General features: G+C 35.8%; 1 protein-coding gene and 11 non-coding genes across 12 annotated transcripts in view; 11 read left to right on the forward strand and 1 right to left on the reverse strand.

Annotated features, from left to right (window-relative positions):
- The window catches only part of LOC134842826 (neo-calmodulin-like), a 212,006-nt gene that overhangs the window by 157,731 nt on the left and 32,360 nt on the right, over window positions 1-21,915 (reverse strand). The gene's annotated exons all lie outside the window — the stretch shown is intronic.
- Trnag-gcc (transfer RNA glycine (anticodon GCC)) lies at window positions 2,536-2,606 on the forward strand. The gene has a single exon. It is a non-coding gene; the product is annotated as a tRNA-Gly (tRNA).
- Window positions 3,403-3,473, forward strand: Trnag-gcc (transfer RNA glycine (anticodon GCC)). The gene has a single exon. It is a non-coding gene; the product is annotated as a tRNA-Gly (tRNA).
- On the forward strand, window positions 5,946-6,016 carry Trnag-gcc (transfer RNA glycine (anticodon GCC)). The gene has a single exon. It is a non-coding gene; the product is annotated as a tRNA-Gly (tRNA).
- Window positions 6,240-6,310, forward strand: Trnag-gcc (transfer RNA glycine (anticodon GCC)). The gene has a single exon. It is a non-coding gene; the product is annotated as a tRNA-Gly (tRNA).
- Trnag-gcc (transfer RNA glycine (anticodon GCC)) lies at window positions 6,820-6,890 on the forward strand. The gene has a single exon. It is a non-coding gene; the product is annotated as a tRNA-Gly (tRNA).
- Trnag-gcc (transfer RNA glycine (anticodon GCC)) lies at window positions 7,114-7,184 on the forward strand. The gene has a single exon. It is a non-coding gene; the product is annotated as a tRNA-Gly (tRNA).
- Trnag-gcc (transfer RNA glycine (anticodon GCC)) lies at window positions 10,668-10,738 on the forward strand. The gene has a single exon. It is a non-coding gene; the product is annotated as a tRNA-Gly (tRNA).
- On the forward strand, window positions 10,961-11,031 carry Trnag-gcc (transfer RNA glycine (anticodon GCC)). The gene has a single exon. It is a non-coding gene; the product is annotated as a tRNA-Gly (tRNA).
- On the forward strand, window positions 15,185-15,255 carry Trnag-gcc (transfer RNA glycine (anticodon GCC)). Its single transcript has one exon. It is a non-coding gene; the product is annotated as a tRNA-Gly (tRNA).
- Window positions 19,192-19,262, forward strand: Trnag-gcc (transfer RNA glycine (anticodon GCC)). The gene has a single exon. It is a non-coding gene; the product is annotated as a tRNA-Gly (tRNA).
- Trnag-gcc (transfer RNA glycine (anticodon GCC)) lies at window positions 20,047-20,117 on the forward strand. Its single transcript has one exon. It is a non-coding gene; the product is annotated as a tRNA-Gly (tRNA).

Consider the following 21,915-nt stretch of genomic DNA (forward strand, 5'->3'; position numbering starts at 1 on the left):
TTTTCGTTTTTTTTACTGTTCCACTGTCAAAAAAGAGGAAACTACCAAAATATTCAGGTGAGTTCAAAATCTGATTTCGATTCCCGTCCGATGCAAATCAGAAAAGCAGAAAAATTTTGCCAGAAAAGCGCAAACTTAAATTTTGCAACTTTTCACTGTTCCACTGTCAAAAAAGAGAAAACTACTGAAATATTCAGCTGAATTCAACCTCAATTAGAGTGAAACAAATTTCTCATGATTTTGTTCAAAGTTTTGATGAAAAGATTGGATTGAACAGCAAAACTTTGTTGAAACGATTAAAATAGTGTAAATCAAGCATCGCTGGTTCAGTGGTAGAAGTGTCGCCTCCCACGCGATAGACGCATGTTCGCTTCCCGGCCGATGCATAGCAGAAAAATTTTCCTAGGAAAGAGCAGTCTTAAACTTTTGTAACTTATTACTGTTCCACTGTCAACAAAGAGGAAAACTACTCAAATAAATAGCTGTATTTTAAAACTCAAATGAATTGAATCTTTCATGATTTTGATTCAAAATATTGTTAAAAAATTGAAATGAAGGGCAAAGTTTTTGTTCAAACGGTGAACAGCTTAATTCAAGCATCAGTGGTTGAGTGGCCGGATTGACGCCTGCCAAGCAATATACCCGTGTTCGAGTCCCGGCCGATGCAGCTTTGTTCAAACTATCAAAATCGACTACATCAAGCATCGGTGGTTCAGTCGTAGAATTGTCGCCTGACACGCGATAGACCCGATTTCATTTCCCGTCCGATGCAAAGCAGTAAAGCAGAAAACTTATGCCGGAAAATCACAAATTTAAATTTCTGCAATTTTTCACAGTTCCACTGTCAAAAAAGAGGAAACTAATGAACTATTCAGCTGAATTCAAAACCTCAATTAGAATGAAACAAATTTTTCATGATTTTGTTCGAAATTTTGGAGAAAAAACTGGATTGAAGAGCAAAACTTTATTCAAACGATTAAAATAGTGTAAATCAAGCATCGCTGGTTCAGTGGTAGAATTGTCGCCTCCCACGCTATAGACGCATGTTCGCTTCCCAGCCGATGCATAGCTGAAAAAATTTTCTAGGAAAGAGGGGTTTTAAACTTTTGTAACTTATTACTGTTCCACTGTCAAAAAAGAGAAAACTACTGAAATATTCAGCTGAATTCAACCTCAATTAGAGTGAAACAAATTTCTCATGATTTTGTTCAAAGTTTTGATGAAAAAATTGGATTGAAGAGCAAAACTTTGTTGAAACGATTAAAATAGTGTAAATCAAGCATCGCTGGTTCAGTGGTAGAAGTGTCGCCTCCCACGCGATAGACGCATGTTCGCTTCCCGGCCGATGCATAGCAGAAAAATTTTCCTAGGAAAGAGCAGTCTTAAACTTTTGTAACTTATTACTGTTCCACTGTCAACAAAGAGGAAAACTACTCAAATAAATAGCTGTATTTTAAAACTCAAATGAATTGAATCTTTCATGATTTTGATTCAAAATATTGTTAAAAAATTGAAATGAAGGGCAAAGTTTTTGTTCAAACGGTGAACAGCTTAATTCAAGCATCAGTGGTTCAGTGGCCGGATTGACGCCTGCCAAGCAATATACCCGTGTTCGAGTCCCGGCCGATGCAGCTTTGTTCAAACTATCAAAATCGACTACATCAAGCATCGGTGGTTCAGTCGTAGAATTGTCGCCTGACACGCGATAGACCCGATTTCATTTCCCGTCCGATGCAAAGCAGTAAAGCAGAAAACTTATGCCGGAAAATCACAAATTTAAATTTCTGCAATTTTTCACAGTTCCACTGTCAAAAAAGAGGAAACTAATGAACTATTCAGCTGAATTCAAAACCTCAATTAGAATGAAACAAATTTTTCATGATTTTGTTCGAAATTTTGGAGAAAAAACTGGATTGAAGAGCAAAACTTTATTCAAACGATTAAAATAGTGTAAATCAAGCATCGCTGGTTCAGTGGTAGAATTATCGCCTCCCACGCGATAGACGCATGTTCGCTTCCCGGCCGATGCATAGCAGAAAAAATTTTCTAGGAAAGAGCGGTTTTAAACTTTTGTAACTTATTACTGTTCCACTGTCAAAAAAGAGGAAAACTACTCAAATAAAGAGCTGAAGTTCAAAAATCAAATGAAATGAATCATTCATGGTTTTGATTCAAAAATTTAGTGAAAATTTGAAATGAAGAGCAAAATTTTTAAACCGATGTTAAAACAGATAACAATCAAGCATCGGTGGTTCAGTTGTAGCATTGACGCTTTTCACACGATAGACCATGGTTTAATTCCCGAGCGATGCAAACCAGAAAAGCAAAAAAATATTCTAGAAAAGCGCAATTTTACATTTTTCAATTTTTTACTGTGCACTGTCAAAAAAGAGGAAAACTACTAAAATAATTAGCTTGAATTCGAAACCTCAATTGAAACGAAACAAATTTTTTATGATTTTGATTCAACGCTTTGTTGAAAACTTGGATGATAGAGCAAAACTTTGCTGGAACGATTATAGCACTTTGAATAAAGCATCGGTGGTTCAGTGGTAGAATTGTCGCCTGCCACGCGATAGACCCGGGTTCGATTCCCGGCCGCTGCAAAGCTGCAAAGAAAAAAATTATGCCGGAAAAGCGAAAACTTAAATTTCTGCAACGTTTTACTGTTCCACTGTCAAAAAAGGGGAAACTACTGAAATTTTCAGCTGAATTCAAAACCTCAATTAGAATGAAACAAATTTTTCATGATTTTACTCGAAGTTTCGAAGAAAAAAGTGGATTGAAGAGCAAAACTTTATTCAAACGATTAAAATAGTGTAAACCAAGCATCGGTGGTTCAGTGGTAGAATTGTCGCCTGCACCCTATAGACCCGGGTTCGATTCCCGGCCGATGCATAGCAGAAAAAATTTCATAGGAAAGAGCAGTCTTAAACTTTTATAACTGATTACTGTTCAACTGTCAAAAAAGAAGAAAACTACTCAAATAAAGAGCTGAAGTTCAAAACTCAAATGAAATGATTTAGATTTTGATTCGAAAATTTATTGAAAAACTGAAATGAAGAGCAAAGTTTTTGTTCAAACGATTAAAACAGATAAAAATCAAGCATCGGTGGTTTAGTTGTAGCATTGACGCCTTCCACGCGATAGACCATGGTTCGATTCACGGGCGATGCAAAGCAGAAAAGCAGAAAATTTTTTCTAGAAAAGCGCATTTTTACGTTTTCCAAGTTTTTACTGTGCCACTGTCAAAAAAAAAAGGAAAACTACTAAAATAATTAGCTGAATTCGAAATATCATTTAAAATGAAACAAATTTTTTATGATTTTTATTCAACGCTTTGTTGAAAACTAGGATGATAGAGCAAAACTTTGCTGGAACGATTATATCAGTTCAAATAAAGCATCGGTGGTTCAGTGGTAGAATTGTCGCCTGCCACGCGATAAACCCGGGTTCGATTCCCGGCCGATGCAAAGCAGCAAAGCAAAAATTTTTGCCGGATAAAGCGCAAACCTAAATTTTTTCATTTTTTTACTGTTCCACTGTCAAAAATGAGGATACTACCGAAATATTCAGCTGAGTTCAAAACCTCAATTAGACTGTAACAAAGTTTTTATGATTTTGTTCAAAGTTTTGATGAAAAAAACGGATTGAAGAGCGAAACTTTCTTCAAACGATTAAAAAAGTGTTAAGAAAGCGTCGCTGGTTTAGTGATAGAATTGTCGCCTGGCACGCGATGGACCCGGGTTTGATTCTCGGCCGATGCATAGCAGAAAAAGTTTCCTAGGAAAAAGCAGTCTTAAACTTTTGTATTTTATTACTGTTCCACTGTCAAAAAAGAGGAAAATTGCTCAAATGAATTGAATCAAAACATTGTTAAAAAAATGAAACAAAGGGCAAAGTTTTTGTTCAAACGGTAAACAAATTATTTCAAGCAGCAGTGTTTCAGTGGCAGGATTGTCGCCTGCCAAGCGATATACCCATGTTTGAGTCCCGGCCGATGCAGCGCAGAGAGTTTTAATAGAGAAGCGCAAGTTTAAGCTTTTGTAATTTTTACTGTCCACTGTCAAAAAGAGGAAAAATACTGAAATATTCAGCTGAATTCAAAACCTCAATTAGAATGAAACAAAGTTTTCATGTTTTTGTTTAAAGTTTTGATGAAAAAGTTGGATTGAAGAGCAAAGCTTTGTTCAAACTATCAAAATCGACTACATCAAGCATCGGTGGTTCAGTCGTAGAATTGTCGCCTGACACGCGATAGACCCGATTTCAATTCCCGTCCGATGCAAAGCAGTAAAGCAGAAAATTTATGCCGGAAAATCACAAATTTAAATTTCTGCAACTTTTCACTGTTCCACTGTCAAAAAAGAGGAAACTAATGAACTATTCAGCTGAATTCAAAACCTCAATTAGAATGAAACAAATTTTTCATGATTTTGTTCGAAGTTTTGGAGAAAAAACTGGATTGAAGAGCAAAACTTTATTCAAACGATTAAAATAGTGTAAATCAAGCATCGCTGGCTCAGTGGTAGAATTGTCGCCTCCCACGCGATAAACGCATGTTCGCTTCCCGGCCGATGCATAGCAGAAAAAATTTCCTAGGAAAGAGCGGTCTTAAACTTTTGTAACTTATTACTGTTCCACTGTCAAAAAAGAGGAAAACTACTCAAATAAAGAGCTGAAGTTCAAAAATCAAATGAAATGAATCATTCATGGTTTTGATTCAAAAATTTAGTGAAAAGTTGAAATGAAGAGCAAAATTTTCAAACCGATGTTAAAACAGATAAAAATCAAGCATCGGTGGTTCAGTTGTAGCATTGACGCTTTTCACACGATAGACCATGGTTGATTCCCGAGCGATGCAAAGCAGAAAAGCAAAAAAATATATTCTAGAAAAGCGCAATTTTACGTTTTTCAATTTTTTACTGTGCACTGTCAAAAAAGAGGAAAACTACTAAAATAATTAGCTTGAATTCGAAACCTCGATTAAAACGAAACAAATTTTTTATGATTTTGATTCAACGCTTTGTTGAAAATTTGGATGATAGAGCAAAATTTTGCTGGAACGATTATAGCAGTTTAAATAAAGCATCGGTGGTTCAGTGGTAGAATTGTCGAAAGCCACGCAATAGACGCGGGTTCGATTCCCGGCCGCTGCAAAGCTGCAAAGCAAAAAATTATGCCGGAAAAGCGCAAACTTAAATTTCTGCAACGTTTTACTGTTCCACTGTCAAAAAAGGGGAAACTACTGAAATATTCAGCTGAATTCAAAACCTCAATTAGAATGAAACAAATTTTTCATGATTTTACTCGAAGAAAAAACTGAATTGAAAAGCAAAACTTTATTCAAACGATTAAAATAGTGTAAACCAAGCATCGGTGGTTCAGTGGTAGAATTGTCGCCTGCACCCTATATACCAGGGTTCGATTCCCGGCCGATGCATAGCAGAAAAAAATTCCTAGGAAAGAGCAGTCTTAAACTTTTATAACTAATTACTGTTCAACTGTCAAAAAAGAGGAAAACTACTCAAATAAAGAGCTGAAGTTCAAAATTCAAATGAAATGATTTAGATTTTGGTTCGAAAATTTAGTGAAAAACTGAAATGAAGAGCAAAGTTTTTGTTCAAACGATTAAAACAGATAAAAATCAAGCATCGGTGGTTTAGTTGTAGCATTGACGCCTTCCACGCGATAGACCATGGTTCGATTCACGGGCGATGCAAAGCAGAAAAGCAGAAAATTTTTTCTAGAAAGCGCAATTTTACGTTTTTTCAAGTTTTTACTGTGCCACTGTCAAAAAAAAGGAAAACTACTAAAATAGTTAGCTGAATTCGAATTATCAATTAAAATGAAACAAATTTTTTATGATTTTTATTCAACGCTTTGTTGAAAACTAGGATGATAGAGCAAAACTTTGCTGGAACGATTATATCAGTTTAAATAAAGCATCGGTGGTTCAGTGGTAGAATTGTGGCCTGCCACGCGATAGACCCGGGTTCGATTCCCGGCCGATGCAAAGCAGCAAAGCAAAAAATTTTGCCGGAAAAAGCGCAAACCTCAATTTTTTCATTTTTTTACTGTTCCACTGTCAAAAATGAGGAAACTACCAAAATATTCAGCTGAGTTCAAAACCTCAATTAGACTGTAACAATATTTTTATGTTTTTGTTCAAAGTTTTGATGAAAAGGTTGGATTGAAGAGCAAAACTTTGTTCAAACTATCAAAATCGACTACATCAAGCATCGGTGGTTCAGTGGTAGAATTGTCGCCTGCCACGCGATAGACCCGGGTTCGATTCCCGGCCGATGCAAAGCAGCAAAGCAAAAATTTTTGCCGGATAAAGCGCAAACCTAAATTTTTTCATTTTTTTACTGTTCCACTGTAAAAAATGAGGAAACTACCGAAATATTCAGCTGAGTTCAAAACCTCAATTAGACTGTAACAAAGTTTTTATGATTTTGTTCAAAGTTTTGATGAAAAAAACGGACTGAAGAGCGAAACTTTCTTCAAACGATTAAAATAATCTTACGCAAGCATCGCTGGTTTAGTGATAGAATTGTCGCCTGGCACGCGATGGACCCGGGTTTGATTCTCGGCCAAAGCATAGCAGAAAAAATTTCCTAGGAAAGAGCAGTCTTAAACTTTTGTATTTTATTACTGTTCCACTGTCAAAAAGAGGAAAAATACTAAAATAATTAGCTGAATTCGAATTATCAATTAAAATGAAACAAATTTTTTATGATTTTTATTCAACGCTTTGTTGAAAACTAGGATGATAGAGCAAAACTTTGATGGAACGATTATATCAGTTTAAATAAAGCATCGGTGGTTCAGTGGTAGAATTGTCGCCTGCCACGCGATAGACCCGGGTTCGATTCCCGGCCGATGCAAAGCAGCAAAGCAAAAAATTTTGCCGGAAAAAGCGCAAACCTCAATTTTTTCATTTTTTTACTGTTCCACTGTCAAAAATGAGGAAACTACCAAAATATTGAGCTGAGTTCAAAACCTCAATTAGACTGTAACAAAATTTTTATGTTTTTGTTCAAAGTTTTGATGAAAAGGTTGGATTGAAGAGCAAAACTTTGTTCAAACTATCAAAATCGACTACATCAAGCATCGGTGGTTCAGTGGTAAAATTGTCGCCTGCCACGCGATAGACCCGGGTTCGATTCCCGGCCGATGCAAAGCAGCAAAGCAAAAATTTTTGCCGGATAGAGCGCAAACCTAAATTTTTTCATTTTTTTACTGTTCCACTGTCAAAAATGAGGAAACTACCGAAATATTCAGCTGAGTTCAAAACCTCAATTAGACTGTAACAAAGTTTTTATGATTTTGTTCAAAGTTTTGATGAAAAAAACGGACTGAAGAGCGAAACTTTCTTCAAACGATTAAAATAGTGTTACGCAAGCATCGCTGGTTTAGTGATAGAATTGTCGCCTGGCACGCGATGGACCCGGGTTTGATTCTCGGCCAATGCATAGCAGAAAAAATTTCCTAGGAAAGAGCAGTCTTAAACTTTTGTATTTTATTACTGTTCCACTGTCAAAAAAGAGGAAAATTGCTCAAATGAATTGAATCAAAACATTGTTAAAAAATTGAAACGAAGGGCAAAGTTTTTGTTCAAACGGTGAACAACTTATTTCAAGCAGCAGTGGTTCAGTGGCAGGATTGTCGCCTGCCAAGCGATATACCCATGTTTGAGTCCCGGTCGATGATGCGCAGAGAGTTTAACTAGAAAAGCGCAAGTTTAAACTTTTGTATTTTTCACTGTCCACTGTCAAAAAGAGGAAAAATACTGAAATATTCAGCCGAATTCAAAACCTCAATTAGAATGAAACAAAGTTTTCATGATTTTATTTGAAGTTTTGATGAAAAGATTGGGTTGAAGAGCAAAACTTTGTTCAAACTATCAAAACAAGGTTACGTCAAGCATCGGTGATTCAGTCGTAGAATTGTCGCCTGCCACACGATACACCCAATTTCGATTCCCGTCTGATGCAAAGCAGAAAAGCAGACAAATTTTGCCGGAAAAGCACAAACTTAAATTTTTTCATTTTTTTACTGTTCCACTGTCAAAAAAGAGGAAACTACTGAAATATTCAGCTTAATTCAACTTCAATTAGCATGAAACAAATTTTTCATGGTTTTGATTCAACGCTTTGATGAAAAACTTGGATGATAGAGCAAAACATTGTTCAAACTATCAAAACAGATTAATTACATCAAGCATCGATGGTTCAGTCGTAGAATTGGCGCCTGCCACGCGATAGACCCGGTTTCGATTCCCGTCCGTTGCAAAGCAGAAAAGTAGAAAATTTTGCCCGAAAAGCGCAAACTTAAATTTTTGCACTTTTTTACTGTTCCACTGTCAAAAAAGAGGAAACTACCGAAATATTCAGCTGAAATCAAAACCTCAGTTAGAATGAAACAAATTTTCGAAGTTACGAAGAAAAAAATGGATTGAAAAGCAGAACTTTGTTCAAACGATTAAAATTATGTAAATACAGCATCTGTGGTTCAGTTGAAGAATTGTCGGCTTCCACGCAAAAGACCATGGTTCAATTCCCGGGCGATGCAAAGCAGAAAAGCAGAAAAATTTTTCTAGAAAAGCCCAATTTTACGTTTTTTCAATTTTTTTTGTGCCATTGTCAAAAAAGAGGAAGCCTTCTCAAATAATTAGCTGAATTCGAAACCTCAAATAAATTGAAACAAAGTTTTCATGATTTTGATTCAACGCTTTGATGAAAAACTTGGATGATAGAGCAAAACATTGTTCAAACTATCAAAACAGATTAATTACATCAAGCATCGATGGTTCAGTCGTAGAATTGGCGCCTGCCACGCGATAGACCCGGTTTCGATTCCCGTCCGTTGCAAAGCAGAAAAGTAGAAAATTTTGCCCGAAAAGCGCAAACTTAAATTTTTGCACTTTTTTACTGTTCCACTGTCAAAAAAGAGGAAACTACCGAAATATTCAGCTGAAATCAAAACCTCAGTTAGAATGAAACAAATTTTCGAAGCTACGAAGAAAAAAATGGATTGAAAAGCAGAACTTTGTTCAAACGATTAAAATTATGTAAATACAGCATCGGTGGTTCAGTTGAAGAATTGTCGGCTTCCACGCAAAAGACCATGGTTCAATTCCCGGGCGATGCAAAGCAGAAAAGCAGAAAAATTTTTCTAGAAAAGCCCAATTTTACGTTTTTTCAATTTTTTTTGTGCCATTGTCAAAAAAGAGGAAGCCTTCTCAAATAATTAGCTGAATTCGAAACCTGTCTAGCAATATACCCGTTTTCGATTCCCGGCCGATGCAGCGCAGATTGTTTTCCTAGAAAAGCGCAAACTTAAACTTTTGTAACTTTTTACTGTTCCACTAACAAAAAAAGGGATTACCCAAATAATTAGCTGAACTCAAAACTTCAGTTAAAATGAAACAAAGTTTTCATGATTTTGATTCAAAGCTTTGATGAAAAACTTGGATGATGAGCAAAACTTTGCTGGATCGATTATAGCAGTTTGAATCAAGCAGCGCGGGTTCAGTGGTAGAATTGTCGCCTGCCACGCGATAGAACCGGGTTCGATTCACGGCCGATGCATGGCAGAAAAAGTTTCCTTGGAAAGAGCCGTCTTAAACTTTTATAATTGATTACTGTTTAACTGTCAAAAAAGAGGAAAACTACTCAAATAAAGAGCTGAAGTTCAAAACTCAAATGAAATGATTTAGATTTTGCTCGAAAATTTAGTGAAAAATTGAAATGAAGAGCAAAGTTTTTGTTCAAACGATTAAAACAGATAAAAATCAAGCATCGGTGGTTTAGTTGTAGCATTGACGCCTTCCACGCGATAGACCATGTTCGATTCACGGGCGATGCAAAGCAGAAAAGCAGAAATTTTTTTCTAGAAAAGCGCAATTTTACGTTTTTTCAAGATTTTACTGTGCCACTGTCAAAAAAAAGGAAAACTACTAAAATAATTAGCTGAATTCGAAATCTCAATTAAAATGAAACAACTTTTTATGATTTTTATTCAACGCTTTGTTGAAAACTAGGATGATAGAGCAAAACTTTGCTGGAACGATTATAGCAGTTAAAATCAAGCATCGGTGTTTGAGTGGTAGAATTATCTCCTGCCACGCGACAGACCCAGGTTCGATTCCCGGCCGGTGCAAAGCAGGAAAGCAGAAAAATTTTTCCTAGAAAAGCGCAAAGTTAAATTTGTTCAACTTCCTACTGTTCCACAGTCAGAAAAGAAGAGAACTAATAATTAGCTGAAAATTACAACTCAAATAAAATAAGCCATTCAGTGTTTTGATTCAAAAAATTGGGACAAAACTTGTATTAAAGAGCAAATTTTTTGTTCAAATGGTGAACAGTTTAATTCAAACATCGGTGGGTTAGTGGAAGAATTGTCGCCTGTCTAGCAATATACCCGTTTTCAATTCCCGGCCGATGCAGCGCAGATTGTTTTCCTAGAAAAGCGCAAACTTAAACTTTTGTAACTTTTTACTGTTCCACTAACAAAAAAAGGGATTACCCAAATAATTAGCTGAACTCAAAACTTCAGTTAAAATGAAACAAAGTTTTCATGATTTTGATTCAAAGCTTTGATGAAAATAATTGGATGATAGAGCAAAACTTTGCTGGAACAATTATAGCAGTTAAAATCAAGCATCGGTGGTTCAGTGGTAGAATTATTGCCTGCCACGCGATAGACCCGGGTTCGATTCCCGGCCGATGCAAAGCAGGAGAGCCAAAAACTTTGCCGGAAAAGCGCAAACTTAAATTTTTTCGTTTTTTTACTGTTCCACTGTCAAAAAAGAGGAAACTACCAAAATATTCAGGTGAATTCAAAACCTCAATTAGAGTGAAACAAAGTTTTCATGATTTTGTTCAAAGTTTTGATGAAAAAATTGGATTGAAGAGCCAAACTTTTTTCAAACGGTTAAAAAACTGTAAATCAAGCATCGCTGGTTCAGTGGTAGAATTATCGCCTGCCACGCGATAGACACGGGTTCGATTCCCGGCCGATGCATAACAGGAAAAAATTCCTAGGAAAGAACAGCTTTCAACTTTTGTAACTTATTACTGTTCCACTGTCAAAAAAAGGAAAACTACTCAAATAAATAGCTGTATTTTAAAACTCAAATGAATTGAATCTTTCATGATTTTGATTCAAAATATTGTTAAAAAATTGTAATGAAGGACAAAGTTTTTGTTCAAATGGTGATCAACTTTATTCAAGCATCAGTGGTTCAGTGGCAGGATTGTTGCCTGCCAAGCAAAATACCCGTGTTCGAGTCCCGGCCGATGCAGCGCAGAGAGTTTTACAAGAAAAGCAAAAGTTTATACTTTTGTAATTTTTACTGTCCACTGTCAAAAAGAGGAAAATACTGAAATATTCAACTGAATTCAAAACCTCAATTAGAATGAAACAAAGTTTCCATGATTTTGTTTGAAGTTTCGATGAAAAGATTGGATTGAAGAGCAAAACTTTATTCAAACTATCAAAACAGGTTACATCAAGCATCGGTGGTTCAGTCGTAGAATTGTCGCCTGCAACGCGATAGACCCGATTTCGATTCCCTTACGATGCAAAGCAGAAAAGAAGAAACATTTTGCCGGAAAAGCGCAAACTTAAATTTTTGCAACTTTTTTCTGTTCCATTGTCAAAAAAGAGGAAAACTACTCAAATAAATAGCTGAAGTTCAAAACTCAAATGAAATGAATCATTCATGATTTTGATTCGAAAATTTGGTGAAAAATTGAAATGAAGAGCAAAGTTTTTGTTCAAACAATTAAAACAGATAAAAAATCAAGCATCGGTGATTCAGTTGCATTGTCGCCTTCCACGCGATTGACCATGAATTGATTCCCGGGCGATGCAAAGGAGAAAAACAGAAAAGCAGAAAAATTTTTCTAGAAAAGCGCAAATTTACGTTTTCTCAATTTTTTACTGAGCCACTGTCAAAAATGAGGAAAACTACTCTAATAGTTAGCTGAATTCGACACCTCAATGAAAATGAAACAAAGTTCTCATGATTTTGATTCAACGCTTTGATGAAAAACTTGGATGATAGAGCAAAACTTTGCTGGAACGATTATAGCAGTTGAATCAAGCATCGATGGTTCAGTGATAGAATTGTCGCCTGCCACGCGTTAGACCCAGGTTCGATTTCCAGCAGATGCAAACAGCAAAGCAAAACATTTTGCCGGAAAAGCGCAAACTTAAATTTTTTCATTTTTTTACTGTTCCACTGTCAAAAAAGAGGAAACTACCGAAATATTCAGCTGAGTTCAAAACCTCAATTAGACTGTAACAAAATTTTCATGATTTTGTTCGAAGATTTGATGAAAAAATTAGACTGAAGAGCAAAATTTGTTCAAACGATTAAAATAGTGTTAATCAAGCATCGCTGGTTGAGAGCTAGAATTGGCGCCTGCCACGCGATAGACCCGGTATCGATTCCCGGCCGATGCATAGCAGAAAAAATTTCCTAGTAAAGAGCAATCTTAAAGTTTTCTAACTTATCACTGTTCCATTGTCAAAAAAGAGGAAAAATGCTCAAATGAATTGAATCATTCATGATTTTGATTCTAAATATTGTTAAAAAAATGATATACAGGGCAAAGTTTTTGTTCAAAAGGTGAACAACTTAATTCAAGCATCAGTGATTCAGTGGTAGGATTGTCGCCTGCCAAGCAATATACCCGCGTTTGAGTCCCAGTGGATGCAGCGCAGAGAGTTTTACTAGAAGAGCGCAAGTTTAAACTTTTGTAGTTTTTACTGTCCGCTGTTAAAGAGAGAAAAAATACTAAAATATTCAACTCAATTCAAAACCTCAATTAGATTGAAACAAAGTTTTTATGATTTTGTTCGAAGTTTTGATGAAAAGATTGGATTGAAGAGCAAAACTTTGTTCAAACTATCAAAACAGATTACATCAAGCATCGGTGGTTCAGTCGTAGAATTGTCGCCTGCCACGCGATGGACCCGATTTCGATTTCCGCTCGATGCAAAGCAGAAAAGCAGAACAATTTTGCCGGAAAAGCGCAAACTTAAACTTCTGCAACTTTTTACTGTTCCACTGTCAAAAAAGAGGAAACTACTGAAATATTCAGGTGAATTCAACCTCAATTAGAATGAAACAATTTTTTTATGATTTTTTTCGAAGTTTCGAAGAAAAAAGTGGATTGAATAGCAAAACTTTGTTCAAACGATTAAAATGGAGTAAACCAAGTATTGCTGATTCTGGGGTAGAATTGTCGCCTGCCAGGCAATAGACCCGGGATCGATTCCCGGCCGATGCATAGCAGAAAAAAGTTCCTAGGATAGAGCAGTCTGAAACTTTTGTAACATATTACTGTTCAACTGTCAAAAAAGAGGAAAACTACTCAAATAATTAGCTGAAGTTCCGATGAAAAAAAATGGATGATAGAGCAAAACGATTATAGCAGTTAAATCAAGCATCGGTGGTTCAGTGGTAGACTTGTGTCCTGCCAAGCAATATACCCGTGTTCTAGTCCCGGCCGATGCAGCGCAAAGAGTTTTACTAGAAAAGCGCAAATTTAAACGTTTGTAATTTTTACTGTCCACTGTCAAAAAAAGGAAAAATACTGGAATATTCAGCTAAATTCCAATTAGAATGAAACAAAGTTTTCATGATTTTGTTCGAAGTTTTGATGAAAAGATTGGATTGAAGAGCAAAACTTTGTTCAAATTATCAAAACAGAGTTTATCAAGCATCGGTGTTTCAGTCGTAGAATTGTCGCCTGCCACGCGATAGACCCGGGTTCGATTTACGGCCGATACATAGCAGAAAAAATTTCCTAGGAAAGAACAGTCTTAAGTTTTTGTAACATATTACTGTTCAACTGTCAAAAAAGAGAAAAACGACTCAAATGAATTGCTGTATTTTAAAACTCAAATGAAATGAATCATTCATAACTTTGATTCGATAATTTGGTGAAAAATTGAAATGAAGAGCAAAGTTTTTGTTGAAACAATTGAAAAAGATAAAAAAAATCAAGCATCGGTGGTTCAGTTGTAGCATTGTCGTCTTCCACGCGAAAGACAATGGTTCGATTCCCGGGCGATGCAAAGCAGAAAAGCAGAAGTTTTTTCTAGAAAAGCACAATTTTACATTTTTTCAATTTTTTACTGTGCCACTGTCAAAAAAGAGGAAAACTACTCAAATAATTAGCTGAATTCGAAACCCCAATTAAAAAATTTAAACGAAACAAAGTTTTTATGATGATTCTGCTTCAAAGCTTTGCTGAAAAAAATTGAATCATAGCGCAAAATTTTGCTGGAACAATTATAGCAGTTTAACTCAAGCATCGGTGGTTCAGTGGTAGAATTTTCACCTGCCACGCGATAAACCCGGGTTCGATTCCCGGACGATACATAGCAGAAAAAATTTCCCAGGAGAGAACAGTCTTAAGTTTTTGTAACTTATTAATGTTCTACTGTCAAAAAAGAGGAAAACTACTCAAATAAATAGCTGTATTTTAAAACCCAAATGCGATGAATCATTCATGATTTTGATTCGAAAATTTGGTGAAAAAATGAAATCAAGAGCAAAAGTTTTTCTCAAACGATTAAAACAGACAAAAATCAAGCATCGGTGGTTCAGTCGTATAATTTTCTCCTGCCAAGCGACAGACCCGGGTTCGATTCCCGGCCGGTGCAAAGCAGCAAAGCAGAAAAATTTTCCTAGAAAAGCGCAAAGTTGAATTTTTTCAACTTCCTACTGTTCCACTGTCAAAAAAGAGGAGAACTAACAAACAGCTGACTTTTACAACTCAAAAAAAAATAAGTCATACAGGGTTTTGATTCGAAAAATTGGGAAAAGTTTGAATTGAAGAGCAAACTTTTTGTTCAAACGGTGAACAGTTTAATTCAAGCATCGGTGGGTTAGTGGCAGAATTGTCGCCTGCCTAGCAATATACCCGTTTTCGATTCTCGGCCGATGCAGCGCAGATAGTTTTCCTAGAAAAGCGCAATCTTAACTTTTTGTAACTTCCCACTGTTCCATTTTCAAATAAGACGAAAAAACTCAAAAAAAAAAACTGAATTTTAAATCTCAAATGAAACGAAACATTCACGATTTTGATTCAAAGCTTTTATGAAAAAATTGGAAGGAAGAGCCAAACTTTGTTGGAACAATTAAAACAGTTTAAATCAAGCATCGGTGGTTCAGTGGTAGAATTGTCGCCTGCCACAAGATGGACCCGGGTTCGATTCCCGGCCGATGCATAGCAGAAAAAATTTCCTAGGAAAGAGCATCTTAACCTTTTGTAACTTATTACTATTCCACTGTCAAAAAAGAGGAAAACTACTCAAATAAATAGCTGAAGTTCAAAATTCAAATGAAATGAATATTCATGATTTAGATTCGAAAATTTGGTGAAAAATGAAATGAAGAACAAAATTTTTGTTCAAACAATTAAAACAGATAAAAATCAAACATCGGTGGTTCAGTCGTAGAATTGTCTACTGCCACGCGACAGGCCCGGGTTCGATTCCCGGCCGATGCAAAGCAGCAAAGCAAAAAAAATTTTTGCGTTTATTACTGCTCCACTGTCAAAAAGAAGAAAAGTACTGAAATATTCAGCTGAATTCAAAACCTCAATTAGAATGAAACAAAGTTTTCATGATTTTGTTCAAAGTTTTGATGAAAAAGTTGGATTGAAGAGCAAAACTTTGTTCAGACGATTAAAATAGTGTAAATTAAGCATCGCTGGTTCATTATTAGAATTTTCGCCTGCCGCGAGATAGACACGGTTTCGATTCCCGACCGATGCTTAGCAGAAAAAATTTCCTAGGAAAAAGCAGTCTCAAACTTTTGTAACTTTTTACTGTACCACTGTCAAAAAAGAGGAAAACTACTCAAATAAATAGCTGTATTTTAAAACTCAAATGAATTGAATCATTCAAGATTTCGATTCAAAATATTGTTAGGAAAATGAAACGAAGGGCAAAGTTTTTGTTCAAACAGTGACCAACTTAATTCAAGCAGCAGTGGTTCAGTGGCAGGATTGTCGCCTGCAAAGCAAAATACCCGTGTTCAAGTCCCGGCCGATGCAGCGCAGAGAGTTTTACTAGAAAAGTGCACATTTAAGATTCTGTAATTTTTACTGTCCACTGACAAAAAAGAGGAAAAATACTGAAATATTCAGCTGAATTCAAAACCTCAATTAGAATGAAACAAAGTTTTCATGCTTTTGTTAGAAGTTTTGATGAAAAGATTGGATTGAAGAGCAAAACTTTGTTCAGACGATTAAAACAGATAAAAAATCAAGCATCGGTGGTTCAGTCTTAGCATTGTCGCTTTCCACGCGATAGACCATGGTTCAATTCCCGGGCGATGCATAGCAGAAAACAAAAAAAATTTCTAGAAAAGCGCAATTTTACGTTTTTTTTTTCAATTTTTTACTGTACCACTGTCAAAAAAGAGGAAAACTACTCAAATAATTAGCTGAATTCGAAACCTTAATTGAAAAGAAACAAGGTTTCAAGATTTTGATTCGAAGCTTTGATGAAAAAAAAATGGAATGAAGAGCAAAACTTTGTTGGAACGATTAAAACTGTATATATCAAGCATCGGTGGTTCAGTCCTAGAATTGTCTCCTGCCACGCGACAGACCCGGATTCGATTCCCGGCCGATGCAAAGCAGCAAAGCAAAAAACTTTGCCGGAAAAGCGCAAACTTAAATTTTTGCGTTTATTACTGCTCCACTGTCAAAAAGAGGAAAAATACTGAAATATTCAGCTGAATTCAAAACCTCAATTAGAATGAAACAAAGTTTTCATGATTTTGTTCAAAGTTTTGATGAAAAAGTTAGATTGAAGAGCAAAACTTTGTTCAGACGATTAAAATAGTGTAAATCAAGCATCGCTGGTTCAGTGGTAGAATTGTCGCCTCCCACGCTATAGACGCATGTTCGCTTCCCAGCCGATGCATAGCAGAAACAATTTTCTAGGAAAGAGGGGTTTTAAACTTTTGTAACTTATTACTGTTCCACTGTCAAAAAAGAGAAAACTACTGAAATATTCAGCTGAATTCAAAACCTCAATTAGAATGAAACAAAGTTTTCATGATTTTGTTCAAAGTTTTGATGAAAAAGTTGGATTGAAGAGCAAAACTTTGTTCAGACGATTAAAATAGTGTAAATTAAGCATCGCTGGTTCATTATTAGAATTTTCGCCTGCCGCGAGATAGACACGGTTTCGATTCCCGACCGATGCTTAGCAGAAAAAATTTCCTAGGAAAAAGCAGTCTCAAACTTTTGTAACTTTTTACTGTACCACTGTCAAAAAAGAGGAAAACTACTCAAATAAATAGCTGTATTTTAAAACTCAAATGAATTGAATCATTCAAGATTTCGATTCAAAATATTGTTAGGAAACTGAAACGAAGGGCAAACTTTTTGTTCAAACAGTGACCAACTTAATTCAAGCAGCAGTGGTTCAGTGGCAGGATTGTCGCCTGCAAAGCAAAATACCCGTGTTCAAGTCCCGGCCGATGCAGCGCAGAGAGTTTTACTAGAAAAGTGCACATTTAAGATTCTGTAATTTTTACTGTCCACTGTCAAAAAAGAGGAAAAATACTGAAATATTCAGCTGAATTCAAAACCTCAATTAGAATGAAACAAAGTTTTCATGCTTTTGTTAGAAGTTTTGATGAAAAGATTGGATTGAAGAGCAAAACTTTGTTCAGACGATTAAAACAGATAAAAAATCAAGCATCGGTGGTTCAGTCTTAGCATTGTCGCTTTCCACGCGATAGACCATGGTTCAATTCCCGGGCGATGCATAGCAGAAAACAAAAAAAATTTCTAGAAAAGCGCAATTTTACGTTTTTTTTTTCAATTTTTTACTGTACCACTGTCAAAAAAGAGGAAAACTACTCAAATAATTAGCTGAATTCGAAACCTTAATTGAAAAGAAACAAGGTTTCAAGATTTTGATTCGAAGCTTTGATGAAAAAAAAATGGAATGAAGAGCAAAACTTTGTTGGAACGATTAAAACTGTATATATCAAGCATCGGTGGTTCAGTCCTAGAATTGTCTCCTGCCACGCGACAGACCCGGATTCGATTCCCGGCCGATGCAAAGCAGCAAAGCAAAAAACTTTGCCGGAAAAGCGCAAACTTAAATTTTTGCGTTTATTACTGCTCCACTGTCAAAAAGAGGAAAAATACTGAAATATTCAGCTGAATTCAAAACCTCAATTAGAATGAAACAAAGTTTTCATGATTTTGTTCAAAGTTTTGATGAAAAAGTTAGATTGAAGAGCAAAACTTTGTTCAGACGATTAAAATAGTGTAAATTAAGCATCGCTGGTTCAATATTACAATTTTCGCCTGCCGCGAGATAGACCCGGTTTCGATTCCCGACCGATGCATAACAGAAAAAATTTCCTAGGAAAAAGCAGTCTTAAACTTTTGTAACTTTTTACTGTACCACTGTCAAAAAAGAGGAAAACTACTCAAATAAATAGGTGTATTTTAAAACTCAAATGAATTGAATCATTCAAGATTTCGATTCAAAATATTGTTAGGAAACTGAAACGAAGGGCAAAGTTTTTGTTCAAACAGTGAACAACTTAATTCAAGCAGCAGTGGTTCAGTGGCAAGATTGTCGCCTGCAAAGCAAAATACCCGTGTTCGAGTCCCAGCCGATGCAGCGCAGAGAGTTTTACTAGAAAAGTGCAAGTTTAAAATTCTGTAATTTTTACTGTCCACTGTCAAAAAGAAGAAAAATACTGAAATATTCAGCTGAATTCAAAACCTCAATTAGAATGAAACAAAGTTTTCATGCTTTTGTTTGAAGTTTTGATGAAAAGATTGGATTGAAGAGCAAAACTTTGTTCAGACGATTAAAATAGTGTAAATTAAGCATCGCTAGTTCAATAGTAGAATTGTCCCCTGCCACGCGATAGACCCGATTTCGATGCCCGTCCGATTGAAATCAGAAAAGCAGAAAAACTTTGCCAGAAAAGCGCAAACTTAAATGTTTGCAACGTTTTACTGTTCCACCGTCAAAAAAGAGGAAACTACTGAAATGTTCAGCTGAATTCAACCTCAATTAGAATGAAATAAATTTTTCATGATTTTGTTCGAAGTTTCGAAGAAAAAAATGGATTGAAGAGCAAAACTTTGTTCAAACGATTAATAAAGTGTAAATCAAGCATCGGTGGTTCCGTGGTAGAATTTTCGCCTGCCACGCGATAGACCCGGGTTCGATTCCCGGCCGATGCATAGCAGAAAAAATTTCCTAGGGAAGAGCAGTCTTAACCTTTTGTAACTGATTACTGTTCCACTGTCTAAAAAGAAAACTACTCAAATAAATAGCTGAAGTTCAAAACTCGAGTGTAATGAATCATTCATGATTTTGATTCAAAAATTTGGTGAAAGATTGAAATGAAGAGCAAAGTTTTTGTTCAAACGATTAAAACAGATAAAAATCAAGCATCGGTGGTTCAGTTGTAGCATTTTTGCCTTCCACGCAATAGACCATGGTTCGATTCCCGGGCGATGCAAAGCGGAAACGTAGAAAAAATTTTCTAGAAAAGCGCCATTTTATCTTTTTTCAATTTTTTATTGTGCCACTGTCAAAAAAGAGGAAAACTTCTCAAAAAATTAGCTGAGTTAAAATTAAACAAAGTTTTTATGATTTTGATTCAACGCTTTGATGAAAAACTTGGATGATAGAGCAAAACTTTCTTGAAACTATCAAAAACAGATCAAATCAAGCATCGGTGGTTCAGTCGTAGAATTGGCGCCTGCCACGCGATAGACCCGATTTCGATTCCCGGCCGATGCAAATCGTAAAAGCAGAAAAATTTTGCCGGAAAAGCGCAATTTAATTTTTTGCAGCTTTTTTTGTTCCACTGTCAAAAAAGAGGAAACTACTGAAATGTTCAGCTGAATTCAACCTCAATTAGAATGAAACAAATTTTTCATGATTTTGTTCGAAGTTTCGAAGAAAAAATTGGATTGAAGAACAAAACTTTGTTCAAACGATTAAAATAGTGTAAATCAAGCATCGGTGGTTCAGTGGTACAATTGTCGCTTGCCACGCGATAGACCCGGGTTCAATTCCCGGCCGATGCATAGCAGAAAAGCAGAAAAGTTTAGCCGGAAAAGCGCAAATTTAAATTTTTGCAACTTTTTACTGTTCCAATGTCAAAATAGAGGAAACTACTGAAATATTCAGCTGAATTCAACCTCAATTAGAATGAAATTAATTTTTCATGATTTTGTTCGAAGTTTCGAAGAAAAAATTGGATTGAAGATCAAAATTTTATTCAAACGATTAAAATAGTGTAAAACAAGAATCGGTGGTTCAGTGGTAGAATTGTCGCCTGCCACGCAATGAACTCGAGTTCGATTCCCGGCCGATGCATAGCAGAAAAAAGTTTCTAGGAAAGAGCAGTCTTAAAACTTTGTAACTTTTTACTGTTCCACTGTCAAAAAAGAGGAAACCTACTCAAATAATTAGCTGAATTGGAAACCTCAATTAAAATTAAACGAAGCTTTCATGATTTTGATTAAACGCTTTGATGAAAAACTTGGCTGATAGAGCAAAACTTTGTTCAAACTATCAAAACAGATTACATCAAGCATCGGTGGTTCAGTCTTAGCATTGTCTCCTTCCACGCGATAGACCATGGTTCAATTCCCGGGAGATGCATAGCAGAAAAGCAACAAAACATTTCTAGAAAAGCGCAATTTTACGTTTTTTCAAATTTTTACTGTGCCACTGTCAAAATAGAGGAAAACTACTCAAATAATTAGCTGATTTCGAAACCTCAATTGAAATGAAATAAGGTTTCAAGATTTTGATTTGAAGCTTTGATGAAAAAAATGGAATGATAAGCAAAACTTTGTTGGAACAATTAAAACAGTATAAGTCAAGCATCGGTGGTTCAGTCCTAGAATTGCCTCCTGCCACGCGACAGACCGGGGTTCGATTCCCGGCCGATGCAAAGCAGCAAAGCAAAAAACTTTGCCGGAAAAGCGTTAACTTAAATTTTTGCGTTTATTACTGCTCCACTGTCAAAAAAGAGGAAACTACTAAAATATTCAGCTGAGTTCAAAACCTCAACTAGACTGAAACAAAGTTTTCATGATTTTGTTCAAAGTTTTGATGAAAAAGTTGGATTGAAGAGCAAAACTTTCTTCAGACGATTAAAATAGTGTAAATCAAGCATCGCTGGTTCAATAGTAGAATTGTCGCCTGCCACGCGATAGACCCGGTTTCGAGTCCCAACCGATGCATAGCAGAAAAATTTTCCTAGGAAAAAGCAGTCTTAAACTTTTGTAACTTTTTACTGTACCACTGTCAAAAAAGAGGAAAACTACTCAGATAAATAGCTGTATTTTAAAACTCAAATGAATTGAATCATTTAAGATTTCGAATCAAAATATTGTTAAAAAACTGAAACTAAGGGCAAAGTTTTTGTACAAACGGTGAACAACTTAATTCAAGCATCAGTGGTTCAGTGGCAGGATTGTCGCCTGCAAAGAAAAATACCCGGGTTCGAGTCCCGGCTAATGCAGCGCAGAGAGTTTTACTAGAAAAGCGCAAGTTTAAGTTTCTGTAATTTTTACTGTCCACTGTCAAAAAGAGGAAAACTACTGAAGTATTCAGCTGAATTCAAAACCTCAATTAGAATGAAACAAAGTTTTCATGATTTTGTTCGAAGTTTTGATGAAAAGATTGGATTGAAAAGCAAAACTTTGTTCAAACTATCAAAACAGATTACATCAAGCATCGGTGGTTCAGTCGTAGAATTGTCGTCTGCCACGCGATAGACCCGATTTCGATTCCCTTGCGATGCAAATCAGAAAAGCAGAAAAATTTTGCCAGAAAAACGCAAACTTAACTTTTTGCAACTTTTTACTGTTC

The sequence above is a fragment of the Symsagittifera roscoffensis genome, chromosome 3, assembly GCF_963678635.1.
Source record: "Symsagittifera roscoffensis chromosome 3, txSymRosc1.1, whole genome shotgun sequence".
Lineage (NCBI taxonomy): Eukaryota > Metazoa > Xenacoelomorpha > Acoela > Convolutidae > Symsagittifera > Symsagittifera roscoffensis.